This window comes from Erythrolamprus reginae, chromosome 4 (assembly GCF_031021105.1).
Source record: "Erythrolamprus reginae isolate rEryReg1 chromosome 4, rEryReg1.hap1, whole genome shotgun sequence".
NCBI classification, from domain to species: domain Eukaryota; kingdom Metazoa; phylum Chordata; class Lepidosauria; order Squamata; family Dipsadidae; genus Erythrolamprus; species Erythrolamprus reginae.
Genome location: NC_091953.1, coordinates 68,326,315 through 68,347,842, shown reverse-complemented (window position 1 = coordinate 68,347,842; position 21,528 = coordinate 68,326,315). Strand labels below are relative to the sequence as shown.

General features: G+C 40.8%; 1 protein-coding gene across 1 annotated transcript in view; it reads left to right on the top strand.

Moving 5' to 3' along the window:
* The first annotated feature begins 1,380 nt into the window (after positions 1–1,380).
* The window catches only part of USP9X (ubiquitin specific peptidase 9 X-linked), a 270,458-nt gene continuing 250,310 nt past the window's right edge, over positions 1,381–21,528 (top strand). Inside the window, exons 1-2 of the mRNA XM_070750538.1 lie at positions 1,381–2,259; positions 5,101–5,159. The gene's annotated coding sequence lies outside the window, so the exon portion shown is untranslated. The remainder of the gene's footprint in view (positions 2,260–5,100; positions 5,160–21,528) is intronic.

Genomic DNA, 21,528 nt, shown 5'->3' with positions numbered 1-21,528 from the left:
CCGGGGGATGGCAGAAGCTGTTTGTGCCCTCCCCAGGCATTGAATTATGGGTGTGGGCATTCATGCATGCGTGACGGCGTGCACACACTCTTTCGGCACCCAAGGAAAAAAAGGTTTGCCATCACTGCCCTAGGCTTTGTGCATGTTGGCTAAGTTACCAACCTTCTATCAGTTTATGGTCTTTTATTTCAGGAAGCCAACAAATGAAATGACAGTCATATGAAACAATGACAAAAATGATGGAAGATATAAGCTGAAACTTGTCATTCTAATCCTAATAACAATAGCACTTAGACATATACAGCTTCACAGTGCTTTACAGCCTTCTCTAAGCGTTTACAGAATGAACATATTGCCCTCAACAATCTGGGCCCTCATTTTACCAGTCTCGGAAGGATGGAAGGCTGAGTCAACCTTTACCTTTAGTACTGAAGAGAATATGACTGGCTATTCATGCATCCTTTTGAATCATACATCAATAATTGTGTTCTTGAAATACAGTATACCAATCAAAACACTACTGTATAAACTAACACGATAATCTGCTTTGGCTTGGCCATAATGGTTTGCAAACCACAGTTGGTAGCTGTAATGTTTTGCCTGATTACAACCAGTGTATAGCAGATTTTATCTTGAAATTTCAGAAACTATGCACTAAATCATGCTTGACGCCAAGTGATTGACTCCTGAAGATTATATACATATTTAATGGACAGATAACAGTTGCAATATTTCTGCATTATGCCAGTCGACCCAAATAGTTAATTTTCTTAACACTGTAGTAATATGTCTTCTCAACTTTCCAAAGTATTTTATTAAGACACCGACTCTTCTCATTTCTATAGAATTTCTTTAGTCGTCTTCAATACCTTTCCCCAGATTTTATTCCAGATCAAAGATGAGTACAAGCCTAAATTCATCTCGATAGTAACAATGCACGATGCGTGCTTCTCAAACTGACAAAGCAAAAGTTTCAAGGGAAAATAGGCTAAGGCCTTTGTACGAAGTCCTGCAAGCCAATGCTATCTGCCTTGTTCTTCTGCCGAGCCGCCTTCCACTCCCTCCCTCCCCACCTGCGCGTCAGCCTTTGGCTGGCCCCTGGGACGGAGGGGAAAGGAAGGGGAGGACCAATTCCACCCCTCTCCTCCCTTCCCAAAGACGAAAGGTGACGTCATTATCCGGGCTCTTCACATTGCGGGTCACAATGGAGTGGAAACGGAGCTCAACCGAAACGGGCAACTACCCGCCTCAATAATCGGGGCCTGGCCTCGTTAACGCGTGCCCCGCTCGGCCGCCGTCGACATCTACCCAGCCACCAACGCCGTCAGGCCTTGGCCCCTCCCCCACCGGCTACACACGGCACACCAAGCAGACCCTGCCACTGTGCGGCGGCGACCCTAGTTTCACATAAAGCAAGGCGTGAGCGGATGCTGATGGTCCTTGCTCTGCTTTGGGCACGGAACGGGGCTGTGGAAGTGATTGACTGACTAACAATCAGGAAAGGGAGGGAGTCACGCTGGCCGCTGCGAACGCTGTTTGGGTGGCGGGGCCGGCGCCGCTGCGTTGAGTCGGAGTCTGCGCTGCATATGCTGCGAGACAAGCCCTCCTAGAGCCGCCATATTGCCCGGGACTCAGACGCTCAGTTTTTGCTGGTGCTGCTGTCTCCGTCGCGAGTTTGCTCCTATACGCAGTACGGATTTCTTTTTTCCTGTTTTAACGACAGTCCCGTAGGTTTCTCGCTGCTGGTCTTGCCAGCCCAGCCCCACCCCCCTGCCTATCTTATTCCATTCCCTTCTCCAGGGACTGAAGGTATCCGATTTCCCGGATGAGGTAGAACAGCCCGGAGGCCTAGCTCAGCCTAACGGAGCTACAGGACGAGAAAGCGTCGGCTTACTTGGGCCTCGCAACTTAACACCGGCACTGTGGCGGTCGCCGAAAAGCTGGTGACGCAAAACTAAAAGAATACAAGAAAAAAGGTCGCACGCAGTCAGGAAAGCAACACGGGACAGCTTCGTGCAAAACCCGGCGTAGGAAAGCCGGCTTCTCTACCAGCCACCGCGACTCGGATTTTCCTAGGGATGAGACGCAGCCCCGTTGGTTGCTGCGGCGGCGGCTTGTGCCGCCTGGGATGAGAAACTCTTCGGCCACACCCGCCGCAGCCTCCTCCCTGCATCGCCATCGACAGCGGCGCCCGGTAGCAGAGCGGGCCTCGGCATTAGAACCAAGAGTAACAGCAGGAAAAGGCGACGCTGTGTGGGGGTAAGCGAGTTGGGAAAGGGTCTGGTCCGTCCGGGAAAGGATCATTCTGTAGATGAGCAAGGGGGTAAATTCCATGAGGGGAGATTTTCACTGGGTATTTTATCTCTTCGTGAATTTGCGTATCTTGGACTGAGTAATGTCTGTTCGTGCGTGTGTCAGTGTCGAGTGTGGAGGGAAAATGGCTGACGACTCAGTCCTCATTCTTTCTGCCCGGCCTGAACTGGGCCTTCCAGGAGAATGGGGCGCGCATACACTAAATCCGCAGTCCCGGAAAGAAAGAGAGACAACCTGCAGAGCTGGCCGGCTGCTGTCTTGTCCCTTCCTTAAATAGCGAAAAAAACTGGCGAAGAGAGTACAAGGAGCACCCGGTAGACCTTCCCGGCGTTTAGTTCCTTTTGATTCTCGTTCCACTTCATAGCAAACGCCATTATTGAGGTGGAGTGATTGGAATCGTCTGGGCCTAGTCCACCCCAGGAAATGAGGCTCTGCACAGGCTTTTTTCTTTCTTTCTAAATCCGGTCTCGGATGTTGCGGCCCAGCGGTTTCGCCTTCGTTGTAAACATTATTGTCATGGGTGCAGGTGGGCCGTGTCATGGCTGCACTCTCTGTTCCCAGTAAATCTGCGATATTATGGTATATACCAGTATCTGTTCTCCGTTAAGTTTACATTGAACGTAGTTTGCTGCTTTGAATTTGTGAGTTTTATAATTTTATTGGACAGAATCTACACTGTAAGTATTGTCTGGAACTTTTTTAATATATGAAATTGATGAATCTACAAGATAGGGTAAGAGACAAAACTGAAAAATTCAGAATATCTGGGTATCTTTACAGCAAATCGGTTTTAAAATTTACTTTCCTGATCACACAAGTGTTCTTTTGTAACATATTTGAAATTTGTAAGTGGAATTTTATCTGTTAAAGAATTGGTGGAAGAACTCAATGAACCTGTAATAAATATGTATGGTGGTAGATTATAGTAATGGTAGATTATTCTCATATTAAGCTTTCTAAGATACTTTGAAATCTTTTCAGTGCTGTTCTGTTCTGTCAATATCCTAATTTTGCACAACATACTTTAAACTATACTTCTGGTATAGATTGTTTGGATGGACTTATGTGTTGATAGAAATGTGAAGTGTGTGTGTGTGAGGTTTCTATTTATGTATAATCAGACATGGCCTAGTTACATTTTCTGTATATTCATTTTTTAATGTAGCTATAACTAGTCTTAGTGCAATGTATGATAGCATATATGCATTAATTGTTTTTTTTTTGTTTTTTTATATTACACTTGAGTTGTGTGCCACAAAAATATTTTGTCAGAATTGAATTAATCAATACTGTAAAAGTTGCAGGGATTAAAACATGTACCATTTCAGAAAATGAACAATTTTGAAATGGATTATGACAGTTGGTAATAATTCCTTATATTGTTGAGGTATATATTATGTTTTTATTTTTTAATAATTGAAAGGAAAATTGGGCAAATGCAAACATTCTTATACTAAAGTATTTCTGCCATATCTGGACCTAAGAATGGCATACCATTGAAATTTATGAATGGCTTTTAATTCAATTATATAATAAAATCTGGAATAAGTTGCCATCCTATTTTTTCATATACATATTTATAAAAAAATACTAGCAAGTTTTCTATTTAAACAGTTATCTAAGACAAAGTTAAATACTATATATTTGTTTAGAAGTATAGCATTGAAATCAATGGCAGTTGCTTATAATATTGCATAGGATGTACTGTAAAAGCAAATGTCTTTTTGGTTTACTTGATTTCCTTTTCCATGCCTTTCATAAATATAGGTGATAAAACAAACCCACAAAACTTCAAGTGAGGCTCATTCGCTCACTTAGCTTGCTCACATTCAGTGTATTAATGAAGAATCTATCATTTATTTTTTGAAAATAAATAACTAAGTTTTAAAACAGGTTTCTTGAAATACTTTACAAAAACAATTATTTTACAGTAATGCTCAGTATGAAAAGGAAGGATGAGATAGAGATACTAGGGGGAAAAGGTATAGATTTTCACTTTATTTAACTAAAAGAAAATTAGTTTTCCAAATTAATTTACCTTTAGAACAGGACCATCTTGGCTTCACCCAAGAACAAATGTGGAGAGAGATTCTAATATTTGAGGACAAGCAACATCTTAAATTGGGATCATGTTACTTTTAGGTAAATGTGTTAATTATCTTAAATATTCATTTCAAAACACCAAAGATATACCAAGGCTATTATACCAAACATAATTGGGGAAATAAATTGTGTCAGGTGATTATCATGGTATTTATAATCAAGAGTATATATATAGCAATTGTTCTTTTGTTTTACAGCTGGGAGCTAGGCAGTTAAAGTTTAAAAATGTAGCAGATTTTGTTTTCAAAAAGTAACACTAAATTAAAATTATTTGAGAAATTAAAAACACTTCACTGGTAATAGGAAAGACATTGGATAGCGATATTTTAAAACCTGTTCTTGAAAGAACGTACTGCGTATGAAGTGCCCTCATAAAATTTCTTTTTATATATAATTTTCAAGCATAGCACTTTATAATAATGGATATTTTGTTTTCTTTTGCATTTTTGTCTTTGAAGTGCTTCTCAAATTCATATGATTAGTTCACATGATATAGGTTTAGATGTAAAACTGGAGTCCATGTAGTCTTAGTGTTTTCTTTAAAAAAACCTTTTTATAAAAATAGCATGTCTCCGTTATTTATACCATTTCTGAATTTGCTTTTTCATATTACTATATTTCTGTTTAGTCCTATTCTTGCAGTTGTCTATATGTATTCAGTTTTTGTAATTACTATTTCTCTAGTTGAGACCAGTGGGACTTGGGCTAATTGAGACGTGGATCCAAAACACCACTAGCTGAAAGTAAGTTTTTTAATGATATATATAAAGTTTGGATTGTGACAATATACACTGTTTAAATTAAACTATTTTTTTTGGTAATAGAACAACAAACCCATTAATATTTTTCCTTTTTCCACTTTCTGCACTTGAATACATTTTATTGCTTTAGGAAAACAATTCTTTATAATTTCAGACCTGCATGAAATAATAGTAACTAGTAAACAGTTACAGAGTATGGGTAGTCCAGACTTATGATCACAGTTGGGCCCAAAATTTATGTTGCTAAGTGAGACATTTGTTAAGTGAGCTTTGCCTCATTACTTGCCGCAGTAATTAAGTGAATCACTGCAGATGTTAAGTTAGTAATACAACTGTTAAATAAATCTGGCTTCCTCATTGACTTTGCTTGTTAGAAGGTTGCAAAAGGTGATCACATGACTGCAGGGCACTGCAACCATCATAAATATGAATTATCTGCCAAGCATCTGAATCTGATCACATAACCATGGGAACTATCTTGGCATGTATACAATCAATGTTCCCTCTAATTTTTTTCCGGTGTGGGCAGAAAAGTATAGTGTCTGAGCGGGCGTCCCCTTGGGACTGGACGGCATAGAAATAAATAAATAAATAAATAAATCACTTCTTTTTTATTAAAAGAAATTGATAATTTTAAAAAACCAAAATCCATCACTTTTAAAACTAAAACAACCAGCAAAACCAAAACCATAACTATTAATAAAAACAGGTGAGGGTGGGGTTTTTTCCCTCTGTTATTATTTAAGTGCTTTTACCATATGCTTTAAATCAAGAGTCACTTCTCTCTCTGTTTCTCTCTCTTTCCTGTCATTCTCTGCCTCAATCATTTTCTCATTTCTCTTTTTTTTCTCCCCTTTTTTCTATCATTTCTCTCTTCCTTCCACTCTTCTCTCTCTCTCTTGCTTTCTTCCTCTCTCTCTTCCTTTCTCTCATCTCTCTCTCTTTCTTTCTTTCTCTTTCTCTCTCCCCCTCTTGCTCTCTCTCTTGTTTTCTTTCTCTCTTGCTTTCTCTCTCACTCTTTCTCTCATTTTCTTTCACTTTCTCTCTCTTGTTCTCTCTTGCTATCTCTTTCTCCTCCCTCTTTCTCTCTATCTCTCTTTCTCACTTTCTCTCTATCTTGCTCTCTCTCTCTCTCTCATTCTCTCTCCGTTCTTCTCACAGCGGAGGCCGGCGAAGGTAATTTTCAATGTCGGGCGCGCGGGTGGGTGCGCGCACTCCCCATTCCCCTGCCAGCCCACCCGGAACATTCAAAATAAGAAAAACCTTCGCCTTTCTTATTTTGAATGTTCTGAGTGGGCTGCCAGGGGGATGGGGGAGTGCGCGCACCCACCCGCGCGCCCGACATTGAAAATCACCTTCGCCGGCCTCCGCTGTGAGAACGCCTGCCCCGCCTCTCCTGCAGCCCCCTTGCTGAGAGCATGGGACGAAAATGCTCTTGGCGAAGGGACGGCGAGAGCGGTGGGGTGGGCGTTCCCGCTGCGGGAGGGGCCGCGCCCCAAGGCAGGAAGCGGAGGAGAAAGAGAGGCGGATCGGACGGGCGGGCAGGGGGCAGCGGCGAGAAGCCAGGGGCGCGAGGGGGCCGGAGGCGTGGGGGTGGCCGCGGCTCAGTGCGTGCCCTTGGTAAAGGGCGCGCGCAGGGATGTTTTGGGGTGCACGTGCACAGGCGCGCACAGCTTACAGGGAACAGTGTATACAATGGTTGTAAATGTGAAAAATGATCATAGATAACTTTCTTCAATGCTGCTGTAACTTTGAACAGTTACTAAATGAACTGTTGTAAGTTGAGGACTATATATTTCTAAAATTATGCAGTACCTATTACTGCATGCAGATCTGAATTTATAAAGAATTGAAGTTATATATGTTAGTAATTGCCTATCTTTAACAATAATCCTATTCTTGCATGTGTTACACACTTTGTTCTATAATATTTAAAGTCACACTGATTATGCTATTTTTATATTACTTTTTATGGTAAAAGGCAGCAGATAAAAATGCTGAACTATGATCTGTTGTTCTGTCTGTACATTTATTTTGCAATTATCTACGTTGTGATCCATAGTTATATAAATGTAAATCATATTGGCTGTGTTCTATAGGAACTTGCACCTAGATTTTGAAATAAATGTGCACATTTTGGTTGCGTTGTTTTATCTTTGTAAAGGTAACAGTGGTACTATGTATATAAGATATTCTCTTCTCTTCTGCCATGGCTTTTCTTTCCCAGCTTTTGACTTCTGTATCACCTTTTATAAGTAATATAGAATTTTTTGGCATAATAGATTATTTTAATCCAATATTTTATTTGCTGTACACCAGGCTTGTGTTTTTACCATTTCTACCCATTATCTAACGATACTGGGAGTGCCCTCTATTTAAAAAGTTAAAATATCTCTAAATAAATAGCTCCTGTGATGGTGGGAAAATTGAGAGATCTTTTTTTTAATTTTCATTTTGTGATTGCTTGAGAAATTATTATTATTTATATCCCATATTGGCAAAGATTTGTCTGCTTGAGTAATGTTTACTTAACCTTTTCTATTAGCAACTCTCTTTTTTAGAGGTTTACACATTGTACTAAGTTATTATTTACTTAAAAATTGTTTATAGGACACATTGATACCTTTTATACATACTGATATTACTAAAATACAGACTATAACCATAGGGTTCCTAGAATATGTTAAGTGAGGTGTTGGCAAACTGTGGCTCCAGAGCTGCATGTGTCTCTTTGACCCCTCTCCTGCGGCTCTCTGCCGTCAAGCGACCTGCTTTTCACTCTGCAGAGCCAAATGGCTGAAGCGCCCCTAGTGTTTTCTCCACATTTCCCGTGATCAGCTACTTTTTGTGATTCTGCATCTTTTGTGGGCAGCTCAGGACCAGCTGCGGTCCACTTCATGTTGGCTCAGGGAGAAGCAGCTGCTGATGCTGGATGCAGGGAGGGAAGAGCTCTGGCTCTCTGTGCCAGCTACACATCTGAGTGTGCAGTGGCGGCAGTGGGAGGAGTTACCACCGCCGTGAATCCCAGCCCAGGAGAGTATCCAGCTCATATGTGCGAGAGAGAGGAGAGAAAAGGAGAGAAAGAAATGAGAAAATGATGGAGGGAGAGAATGAGAGGGAAAAGAGAATCGAGAGAGAGGAGAGGGAGAGATAAATTAGGGAGTTGAAGAGAGAAAGAGGGAAAAGAGGGAACAAATGAGAGCGATAAGAAGAAAGGGGGAGGAAAAAGAAAAACACGGGAGAGAAAAGGGGAGAAATGAATGAAAGAAATGAGAAAATAGTGGAGGGAGAGAAAGGAAAAAGAAACAAATGAGAGAGAGAAGAGAGATAGAGAGAATAAAGAGTACTGGACGGAGAGAATAAGAGAGGAAAAAGATAAAACAATGGGAGTGGTGGGGAGAGAGAGAGACACTCCATCCCCACAGAAAACACTGGGACCCACAAAACCTGGGTAGGTGAGGGGAGGCATGTGACTGGGTGGGCTGCTCTGTTCGACGTTGCAGACCTCTATATTAAGCCAAAATAGAACAAAATAGTTACAGTGGCACTGAAAAAAGTGACATGACCATTCTTCACACTTAAAGCCACTGTAGCATCCTGTAGCATGGTCACATGATTAAAATTAAGATGCTTGGCAACTGGCATGTATTTATGACAGTTTCAGTGTCATGGGATCATATGATTGTCTTTTGCGACAAGCAAAGTTAATGGGAAATCCAGACTCACTTAACGATAATGTAAAGCTGCAGTGATTCACTTAACAATTGTGGCAACAAAGGTTATAAAACGGGGCAAAATTCACTCGACACTCTTGCACATCAACAGAAATTTTGGGCTCAGTTGTAATCATGTCAAGGCCTACTTTTTGGTAAAAAAAAAGTCCGGTAATAACATTGATGTTATATTTATCTTTCAAATGTATAGAAGTGATTATTTTTCCTGCGTTTCTATGTGTTCTTTCTGTCTACTCAAGATTTTTTGAATTAAAAAATTATATTCAATATTTAATTATTAATGTTATCTGCCTTTAATGGTGCAGGTATTGATTTGTGTTTAGTTTTTTTTTCAGATATTTACATGCCATGTTAACTTTACTATTAGTGCTCTATGATATATGTGTTGCCTTTGTTATATAGGTCTATATATCAGCAATCCCCAACTTTCAGGCCACGGACCACGATCAGGTGGTGGCCTATTTGAAACTGGGCCCTATGAATGGGGGGCCGGTGTGTATGCTCGCACATGCAGCTTGTCTTTTGCAAGTAGCGGGCCAGCACGCACACAACTCAACTTGCGTAAGTCTGCTGCTAGTGCAAGGCCAGCTGTGTAATGTGTTCTAGATACCAGTGAGTGCTATACTAGTGCTCTATATTTCAATCCTGATAGAAGTTTTAAAAATATTTTTTAAACTTTCAAAAAAGTTGTCTTCAGATTTTAGACAAAACATACAGGCAGAAAACTTACCAGAAGTTAAATTGCCATCCAGTTTTAAAACTACAGTATATTATATTCCCCATTTCTCCCAAGAGCTCTAATAGCTTTCCTACTACAAAGGTTTCGCCCATAACAACTCTATAAAGTGAATGTTTGGCCCATTGTTGTATAGTGAGCTTTCACAGCAGAGGATAAACTTGAACTTCCTACACTGAACTACTCCATGTAATTTATTAATTGTGGTCTTTACTCCCCAGTTTATAATTTTAATATTGATAGAGCCGGGGTGTCGCAGCAGGTAGAGTGCTGTGCTGCAGCCCACTGAAGCTGACTGTAGATCTGTAGGTCAGCGGTTCAAATCTCATCACCGGCTCAAGGTTGACTCAGCCTTCCATCCTTCCGAGGTGGGTAAAATGAGGACCCGGATTGTGGGGGCAATATGCTGGCTCTGTTAAAAAGTGCTATTGCTAACATGTTGTAAGCTGCCTTGAGTCTAAAGAGAAGGGCGGCATAAAAAAAAATCGAAAATTGAATAAATAAATATGATGATTCATTTGTTTTCTCCCTTCTTGATACTTGTCCATTGGAATGTTACTATATTGGAATTGATTGTGTCATTTACTTCAGAGAATTATTCAGATTGAAAGATCCTTCATAATTTTGTACTAGCACAATTCTACATTATCTTCCAAACTGGTTTGTTTTGGAGTATGGCATATCCAAACTGGTAAATTAGGCCCAATTCCAAAACTATTATTTTTTCAGTAATCTTATGTACTTGTTATGAGAAATTAATTTCTTTTTAGTTAGAGGTCAACCTTGACAACAAATGGAATGTTTTCCATTATATTCTTAAAATTTTTGAGATGTAATATTTTAACTTTTTAAAAAAAACTAAAAATATTGAAATTTAATAAACATCATAGTGAATCATGCATGCACTCTGAATGACAGCATGTTTTCTTAAACTGGCAGTAAGGCTTGGATGTTTAATATTGTTAGAACTTTAGTACAGGAATGCCCATTGCATAGTCCTTTAGGATTGGGTAGCATAGAAGTCAAATAAATAAATATTGATCTGTTTCTGTAACATTCTCTGGAAAAAGCAAAAATATTCTAGCATTTCTTAAAGCATTTTGAAAACCCAATACAGTATATAGTATACTGAATTGTGAGTGGATCATAGATATGTTTCTTACTTGGTTTCTTATTTCTTATTTAGAAATGAACTGTTATTTCTCACATTATTTTCTCACATTTTGTTATTTTATAATATTGTTTTATATGACATTTTTATTTCATAAAAATTGGATAATTTTTAATAAAACAACATTAAGTTATTTGAACAATAAAATGTTCAAAAGCACTAAGTATAGACAGTAATGCCAAGGTGATGCATATATGCTAATTTACTATTGACAGCTTCCAAAATACCATTTCACTACTATTTAATACAGTATTTGTAACAACTACAATTGCATAGATGACAAATCAGAAAATATGGGAACCTCAGTAGATTTTATTTGATCAGTTTTAATAATTGTATTCCTGCAAGAAAAGAAAATTTTATACTTATAATTTTACATGTGTATTTTTTTATAGCTGGAACTATAAATGCATTTAACAAATAAGGCAAAACCCATCGTTTAGCAATTGAGAATAGATGCAAAATGTATTTATTTCATCTTGTTGCAAATTTAATTGGTTCCTTCATATCTTGAAATATTAAATCAATTCATAGCAATGAACTTTGCTTGAACATTTTTTTTATAGATAGGTATGCAGAAAAATTAATTTTGCATTAATACTATATGTTTATTAGTTAATATCTTTTAAAAACATACAGATTATAGCTTATATTGTAAATCTACAAAACTTGCAATATGCATAACACTATTTTTACTTATGATAAACAGGTTTTGATTTAAAACCAGATTTAAATATACAGGTGAAACTCAAAAAGTTAGACTATCATGCAAAAGTTAATTTATTTCAGTAATGCAACTTAAAAGGTGAAACGTAATATATGAGAGAGACTCATTATATGCAAAGCAAGATAGTTCAAGCCATGATTTGTTATAATTGTGATGAATATGGGGTACAGCTCATGAAAATCCAAAATCCACCATCTCAGAAAATTAGAATATTACATGCAATCAATAAAACAAGGATTGTACATAGAAGAATATGGAGATCCTGCCTTCATTTTCCAGCAGGATATGGCACTATTGGCTGCTACAGAAGCATCCTAGTCTTCCATAACACCTCAGTATGCCACAGGCTGATAGCTTCCATGCCACTCTGCATTGAGGCCGTAATTGTTAAAAAAGGGGCCGAAACCAAGTTCTCGATGCATATACATGCTTATACTTTTCAGAGGTCCGATATTGTTCTATGTACAATCCTTGTTTTATTGATTGCATATAATATTCTAATTTTCTGAGATGGTGGATTTGAGGTTTTCATGAGCTGTACTCATAATCATCACAATTATGAGACATCACGGCTTGAACTATCTTAGAAACATAGAAACATAGAAGATTGACGGCAGAAAAAGACCTCATGGTCCATCTAGTTTGCCCTTATACTATTTCCTGAATTTTATCTTAGGATGGGTATATGTTTATCCCAGGCATGTTTAAATTCAGTTACTGTGGATTTACCAACAACGTCTGCTGGAAGTTTGTTCCAGGGATCAACTACTCTTTCAGTAAAATAATATTTTCTCATGTTGCTTTTGATCTTTCCCCCAACTAACTTCAGATTGTGTCCCCTTGTTCTTGTGTTCACTTTCCTATTGAAAAGACATCCCTCCTGAACCTTATTTAACCCTTTAATATATTTAAATGTGTCGATCAGCTGTGAGGCAATTCACAGCCCTTCTTCTTTCACAAAGTGAAAGACACTGCTCTGGTTTAGTTTCAAAGCGGGGGAAAATCAGCACACAAAGGTCAAAGTCAGCAAAGCAGGCAGGAAACACAATGATCAGATAATCCTCCACAATGGCCAAACCCACAGGCTGCTATTTATAGCAGCCTCACTAATTACCACAGCCCCACCCAACCACAGGTGGCCTCATTTTCTTTGATAATAATCTCTCAGTTGTTGCTGCCTATGCATCGCTCTCCGCATGCGTGGCTGTATCATTAAATCTTGTTCCGAATCCAAGGAGGAGCTAGATAATTGATCCTCCCTGTCCCTCATGTCTTCTTGGTCAGAGGAGCCTTCATCAGCAGATTCCACCAGGAGCAAAACAGGCCTGCAGCATGTGGATGTTTCTCCCGCATCCACAGTCTTTGGGGCAGGAGCTGGGCCAGAGCTAACCACAACATACAGTGAGTTCATTAAGTCTTTCCTGATACGTTTTATGTTTAAGACCTTCCACCATTCTTGTAGCCCGTCTTTGGACCCGTTCAATTTTGTCAATAGGCTTTAAGGCTGTAAGCTGCCCCGAGTCTACGGAGAGTGGCGGCATACAAATCTAAATAATAATAATAATAATAATAATAATAATAATAATAATAATAATAATAATATCTTTTTGTAGGTGAGGTCTCCAGAACTGAACACAGTATTCCAAATGTGGTCTGACCAGCGCTCTATATAGCGGGATCACAATCTCCCTCTTCCTGCTTGTTATACCTCTAGCTATGCAGCCAAGCATCCTACTATCTTTTCCTACCACCCAACCATACTGCCATTTTGACACTCAGAAATTACTACCCCTAAATCCTTCTCTTCTGAAGTTTTTGCTAACACAGAACTGCCAATACAATACTCAGATTGGGGATTCCTTTTCCCCAAGTGCATTATTTTACATTTGGAAACATTAAACTGCAGTTTCCATTGCTTTTACCATTTAACTAGTAAAGCTAAATCATTTACTATATTACAGACGCCTCCAGGAATATCAACCCTATTGCACACTTTAGAGTCATCGGCAAATAGGCAAACCTTCCCTACCAAACCTTCCCCTATGTCACTCACAAACATATTAAAAAGAATAGGACCCAGAACAGACCCTTGTGGCACACCGCTTGTAACCTGTCTCTGCTCAGAATACTCTCCATTAACAACAACTTTGATTTCTACGCTTCAGCCAGCTGCAAATCTACTGAACTATCCAGCGATTAAGTCCAATCTTCACTAATTTATCTATCAGCTCTTTATGTGGAACCGTATCAAAGACTTTGCTGAAGTCCAGATAGGCAATATGCACAGCACCGCCTTCATCCAACACCTTTGTGACATAGTAGAAGAAATCAGTGAGATTAGTCTGACATGATTTGCCTTCAGTAAAGCCATACTGATTTGGGTCCAATAAGTTATTGTTTTTAGATGCTGATTTAGCCTCTTTTTGAGTAGAGTCTCCATCATTTTAACAACAACTGATGTCAAGCTAACTGGCCTGTAGTTACCAGCTTCTTCTCTACTGCCCTTCTTGTGGATAGGCACAACACTGGCCATTCTCCAATCCTCAGGAACATCTCCTGTTAACAGGGATTGGTTAAACAAATCAGTCGGGGATAGCAATGAGAAATCTGAGTTCTTTAAGAACTCTGGGGTGGATGCCACCTGGACCCATTGCCTTGTTTATCTTTAATCGTTCAAGTTCTTCTAAGACATTGGCTTCTAAGATCACTGGAGCTGAATCCGTACAGCTGGAAGCAATGCTATATCCATCTATAGTATTATATTGTAAGGTGTCTTTTGAGAAAACTGAACAGAAGTAGCTATTGAAATGGTCAGCGACCTCCTTATTCCCATCAATGTATGTATTATTGCCGGTACTAAGCTTCGTGATGCTGCAGTTTTTCTTCTTACTATCATTAATATATCTGAAGAAGGTTTTATCCCCCTTCTTTACAGATTTGGCAATTTCTTCCTCTTTTGAGGCTTTAGCAGCATATATTGTTTTGCCTCCTTCTGTCTCATTTTATACACCTATCTATCAGCTATACTTCCAGACTCTTTATACCTCCTATAGGCAGCCTTTTTTAAATTGACTATAGCCCTTACATCATTGCTAAACCATAGTGGTTTCTTCTTCCTTTTACCTTTAGTTATTTGCCTTACATACAGTCCAGTGGCTTTTAAGATGGCCCTTTTTAATACAGTCCACTGGGTGCTCGCTCCTGCCATTTTATCCCTCCCCTTTAATTCATTATTTAAATATTCCCCCATTGCATTCAAATTTGTTTTTCTGAAATCCAATATTTTGGTTGCAGTAAAGCAGAGGTCTCCAACCGCCGGTCCACGGACCAGGACCGGGCTGTTGGGGTTTTTTAGCCGGTCCGCGGCGCCGCTGACAGCTAGCTCCGTGGCCCGGAGGCTGGGAGGGGGGCGGAGCACTTTGAATCCTGGCAGAAGCTGCTGCCCGAGTGCTCTTGGCCGGCGGGATTCAAAGTGTTGGGGTGGGGGGTGTCCCGACAGCCCCCCCACCCCAGTGCTTCGCCTCCCGCTGGGCAAGAGCACTCGGGCAGCAGCTTCTGCTGGATACGGGCAATGGGTGGGACGAGCGGCGCGGAAGCCGGTGGCTGTGGCAGCTGCTGCAAGAGGCTTCCGCGCCGCTCTGTCCCACTCATCGCCCGTATCCAGCAGATAGGCTTTGAGTTTTTGGCTGGGGGGGGAGAAGTAGGACCTTCCTAACTCCCTCCCCAGCCAAAATCACAAAGCCAGGCAGCCCCCAGCCGCCAAAGGAGCCTCCTGATTCTCCCCGCCCTTCTGTCCCGCTCATTGCCCGTGTCTGGCAGAAGCTGCTGCCCGAGTGCTCTTGGCCGGCGGGATTCAAAGTGCTGGGGTGGGAGGTGTCCCAGCGGGAGGCAAAGCACTGGGGGGGCCCCCTGTCGGGACACCCCCCACCCCAGCACTTTGAATCCCGCCGGCCAAGAGCACTCGGGCAGCAGCTTCTGCCAGACACGGGCAATGAGCGGGACAGAAGGGCGGGGAGAATCAGGAGGCTCCTTTGGCGGCTGGGGGCTGCCTGGCTTTGTGATTTTGGCTGGGGGGGGAGTTAGGAAGGTCCTACTTCTCTCCCCCCAACCCCCACCGGGCCATGGAAAACTGGTCTAGCTTAAAGCCGGTCCCTGGTGCAAAAAAGGTTGGGGACCTCTGCAGTAAAGGATTGCTCACAATCAGTTTTTACATCAAACCACAAACATAGATGGTCACTGCAACCTAAATTTTCTCTACATTAACCTCTGAAACCCAATTCCCATTCGTAAAAACTAAATCTAGAATATTCTCCCCTCTAGTCGGTGTCTAGAATATTCTCCCCTCTAGTCGGTGTCTTAACTAGCTGTGCCAGAGCTGCTGCTGTAAAGGCCTCTACTATATTACTTTGGCATGTAAGGGCACTGGGGATATTCTAGTCAACATCAGGCATAATATCTCCCTTTACTGCCATTTGGGTAATTTCGTCCACCATCTTGTTGTCATATGCCTCAGATTACCCTGGAGGCCTATAGATCACCCCAATTCTAATGACAGAACCTTCTTTATTTTGCATGCAAACCCAGAGAGTCTCCAGATCTTTACATGTATTTTGAATTAGTGTTGTGTTTAGACTTTCCTTAACATAAATGGCTACTCCACCTCCCCTTCTCTCTATTCTATCCTTCCTATACAATGTATATCCTGGTATGGATATTTCCCATTCATTAGAATCCTTAAACCATGTCTCAGTTATGGCGACCAGATCCAAATTATCTCTAGATATTATGGCCATTAACTCACAGAGCTTGTTGCTCAAGCTTCGAGCATTCGTGCACATTACCCGAAGAACATCATTATCATTATTAGTTTGCCCCTTATCATCAACAACTACATCTATTTTATTTACAGCTCCCTTTTCATAAGCTTCCAGAAACTGATTTATCCTCTTTGGTCGGGGACAGAAATCATCTACATCAGTTACATCTCTGTCCACTTTAAGTAGTTTAAATGCCTGTCCAAAAAAGTTCTGAACTCCTCACTGAGCACCTGGATACCTCTGTATGATGGATGCAAACCATCCCTCTTAAACAACTCCCTGTTAGACCACCTACTGACATCATGACTTACATAGCCAAAATCTTCAGCTTTGCACCACTGCCTTAACCACACTCTGTGATACAATTTTTTTTATCCTCCTGACCACAAACCGGTAACACCTCTGAGAAAGTCACTGAATCAGTTATTCTGCCCAGCTCCATGCTTAGACATTGGAAATCTCTTTTTACTACATTAACATTTCTCTGGGACATTTATGCCAAGATGCACCACCACATCAACGTTATTACCTTTACTCACAGCCTTGAAAATATTTGTAATCAGCCTCCTGTCCCTGCTGGCAGTGGCCCCTGGGAGACACCTCATCAGCTTCATCACATCCTTACTCTGTCCCAAATCAACACCTCTGACAGTCGAGTCACCCACAAGAAAATGTGTCCTCTTTTTATTTCTACTAATTGCACTTGATGGTTTGGTGACGCTATGCACCTCACTTACAACAACTTCTCCTTGGAACATCCCCTCATTCTCTGCCTGAGGGGCCTCACTAATATCTACAACATCCTTACCATTTAAATCCGCAAGAACATTATAGGAATTAGATACAGAGAGACCAAAATTGCTATGTTTTTGCTCCACTGCACATAATCTTCCTGAACCGAGAGTTGTCCACACAGCCCTCCTCCTTGGGGGGCGGTGGAAGTGGAGGCTGCACACATGGCTGCATTACAGCACTAGGCTGGGACAATCTTTCCACTTCTGACTGCAAGCGACAAACTAAGGACTGCAATCTAGATATCTCGCCATATAGATGTCCTTATGCAAAGAGGGCAACACCCCAAGTTCCACAAGGTACTACCCATCACAACAGCCAAACAAGTGTTACACTGCACCAAGCCAGACATCTTAACAATTTATTGAAATACAAGTACTGAGCAAGAAAATCAACAACCCCTATCGCTACCAAACGTCTGCTGGTTTTGGTTTATTAGTTATATGATTTTTCTTTGAATTCAAGAAATATAAAATGTCTTAAAAAGTACTACCAGCTTTCTCTCCTTCTCTCACTAGGTCTCAGGTCCCAGCCAGGAGCAGTTTTTTCTGGCCTCTGTGATCTGAAAGTGCAATTTCCCCTACTTTTTAATCCTTCCCGCCCCAGCCTAATCTGTGAGTGGTCTGTGCTTGAACTCAGACTTCCAATAAAATTGTCCCTTTCTTGTCTTCCTCCTTCTTCCCAGCCAGTAATATCTGCCCAAGCTCTTTGCATACATAATATGCTATTTCAGTGGGATTAAAAGTATCATTCTGGTACTATAATGTATAACATACTATAGTTGTGTCTTGTTTAATGTAATTAGTGGAAAGTAAAATTCTAAAACAAGTGTTTCATCCTGATATATTCTTTTTAAATCTGTTGGTACCTTTTTTAAAAGATTAGTAAATAAAACTTGAAAATACAAAATAAACAATTCTTTCCCTGTTTGTATATTACAGTGATGGTGAACCTATGGCATGGGTGCCACAAGTGGCATATGGAGCCATATCTGCTGCCATGCGAGCTGTTGCCCTAGCTCAGCTCCAATTTGCATATGTGTGCCAATCAGTTGATTTTTGTCTCGCACAAATGCTCTGGGAAAGTATTTTTGGCTTCCAGAGAGCCTTGGGGGGGGGGGCATTTTTACCTTCCCCCAGCTCCAGGAAAGTCTTTGCAGGCTAGGGAGGGTGAAACATGAGCCTACTGGGCCCACCAGAAGTTGGGAAATAGGTCATTTCTGGCCTCCAGAGGCTTCTGGAAAGCTGTTTTTGCCCTCCCCAAGCATTGAATTAAGGGCGTGGGCACATGCTCTTTTGGCATTCGAGGAAAAAAAGATTTGCCATCAGTGGTATAGGGTTTCCTGCCTGAGCAAGCGTTGGACTAGAAGACCTCCAAGGTCCCTTCCAATTCTATTATTTTGTTAAATTTAATATAGTAAATAAACAGCTCTGAACCCTGGTAAGGTAAGGAACTATATTCTGTTCAATTCTCCCAATGCTTGTCTGTCTCTCCCCCTCCCTCCACCTTTCCCATTTGGGCACCATACAGACTGCCACTTATTTTGCAACTGTACCTTGCTGTCTTCTTTCTGCTGCTGTCAAGGCATACCTGATCTGGTCCTTCACAAGGCAGTTGCTGGTTATACCAGGTTATTTTACTGAGGCTTTATGCGGACTTGATATGTGGTGTGTGGCCTTTTCACAAGGCTTTGGAAGGTTGTGACAAAGCTGTGCTTTGTCCAAATCATATGCAGCTTCAGGAATAAAGTTTGATGTGGCCAGCAGATCTTTTGCAAAGAGTTAGGATTGGACCTTGTCAGCTGCAAGAGAAAAAACATGACAAAGGCTAGCTGTGGGTGGCAGCCGTAGTGGAATGTGGGATAGTCTAAAGGGCAAAAATGGGTAACAGATAAATTGAGAGGAAGTAGTCTTCCTATGGTTATGAGTGCAGGCAGTCTTGCAAGCATTTGAATTTTGAATATGTGGCCGCAAGAGTGCTGTAGCAGCTATAACTTTATGGACCAGATGTAACGATCATTTACCGTATCGAAGCATCACCATACTGAATGATCATTGGACCTGTAATTGCCTTTAACAAGATCTTTTTTGTGTGGCTTTTCTTGTTAGGTGTAGATTATATCTAAGAATCCTGATCTTATGTTCTGTGCAATTATTAATATACAGTATGTTCTATGTCTTAATATATGCTTGCAAAAGGACAGGAAGTACCAGTTCTTTTCTATGGTAGAATGCCATAATTGTAGCAGAGATCTGGGTCAATTGACTGCTGTTTAAACATGAGAGATTAATAAAAAGAATGTGAGAATCTTGGTGGATTGGATCAGGTCTATACAGTTCATTATTGCTTCCATATTGGCCATCTGATGCTAACAGGATACTCACAAAAGTGTAGGTCCCACAGAGCTGGTCTTCTACAGGTCCCGTCAACTAGACAACGTCACTTGGCAGGACCTAGAGGAAGAGCCTTCTCTGTTGTGGGGTCGGCCCTCTGGAATCAGCTCTCCCCGGAGATTCATACTGCCCCCATCCTCCTTGCCTTTTGTAAGAGTCTAAAGACTCATCTATGCCACCAAACATGGGGTCATTAGATTCCCCCCCCCGCCAATGAATGTATAGTGAATTTGATGATTGAATGGTTATGTATGTCTTTTAATTGGTTCTTTAGTTTTTAGTTGTAACTTTGAATTTTAATTATTTGGATTTTGATATATATTGTGTCTTTTGCATGTTGTAAGCCGCCCGAATCCTCGGAGGGGTGGGTCATATAAATCCCTTAAACTTAAATGTCTGAAGTTCAGTTTTTCCAGTTTTGAACTTTTTATGGCCATAACCTATTTCGTGTTGCATCAGTTGCAGTTTTTCTAAAGCCCAAACAAAGATTTCGTTGAATGATCTTGCAGGTTTCTATAATTTATTATTGTGCATATTTGCTTTAACAAAACCATTTTAGTTTAGTAATGTGAACTAAACTTTTAGTTTATGCAATTGTGAATTCAGAGCATGTGAGTCTGGTGATATAAAAGAAAATATAAAAGCATGTTAGCCAAAATTAGATATACCGTACTTTTCAGTGTATAAGACGCACCTAGATTTTAGAGGAGGAAAACAAGGAAAAAAGTATTCTGAACCAAATGGTGTATTGTTTAATAAAATACCAGTGTATTTTTAATAAAACCATGTACACTTTTTACAAACTTCAAACCTGACAGCTTCATGACTTGTGGACTTCAACTCCCAGAATTCCTCCACCAGTCAGGTTTCTCCCGGGCCAGGACTGCAACTGTCTGATGCTCCCGAGCTGCTGCCACACGTCCTACCTCACCTGCATGACAGCGGCCATTCCTTCCCACTTCTTATGAGCTTATCGTTACAGCTGGCCAAGTAGTATCCACTTCTTTCCTGCATTCCACACTCCAGGTTTCTCGGATCTCTGGCCGAGCTCCACCCTACGGCTCTGATTTCAGCTGCTGCTACAGGGACCCCCATGAACATGGCGCTAGTGCAGGCAATTGCTCTGCCCCTTCAGGGCCTATTTGTCGACCTCCTCAGTCTCGGGATTCGGCGACAGTGGTGGCGATGGGTGCCAGGGGTGTGGACATGACATTCCCTGGAGGAACAAGGCAGCAGCAGCGGTGGCAACCGCTGAGGCGGCTCCGGCGGCTTTTCTTAGTGAAGCAGCAGCACCGGGAATGTCACGTCCATGCCCCAGGCACCCACCGCTGCCGCCAAATCGCCACGATTCGGTGGGTGTCTGGGGGAATGGACATGACATTCCCTGGAGGAACAAGGCTGTCAAGTTGCCGTCCTCCCGTCGAGGGCTGCCACACGGCCTCGGCAGCATTTGGTGTATAAGATGCACCCAGTTTTTGACGTACTTTTTTGAAGTAAAAATGTGCGTCTTATGCACCGAAAAATATGGTACATTATGGCTGAACTTAGCTGCTGTGTCTTGTAACTCCTATCATACAAAAATTCTGATACTATAGAATTCAGAGACAAGATTCTTCCTGTCTTTCTTATGCTATGGAGAGTTTATATAATCACCCTTTTCCCATACATTCCTCTCTTCTAAGATATAAAACTGCAAATATTAGCATTCTTTCTTACTAAAAGCTATAGCTTGCACATTTTCAATTCTTGAGTTTTTGAGACAATTTAAAATGAATGGTATTTAAAGTAAGATAACTTTTAAATTAAAAATCAATACTAATTTTATGAATGTGAAAATTAATTTAGTGTGATTTAGAAATAAGTGAATATGGCAGGCTTGCTCATTTAGTGTTGCTAAATCTGAATTTTTAAAGTTATAATTGCAGACTTATAAAGTTAAACTATATGCTATAGTCTTACAATAACATAACACAATACCTTA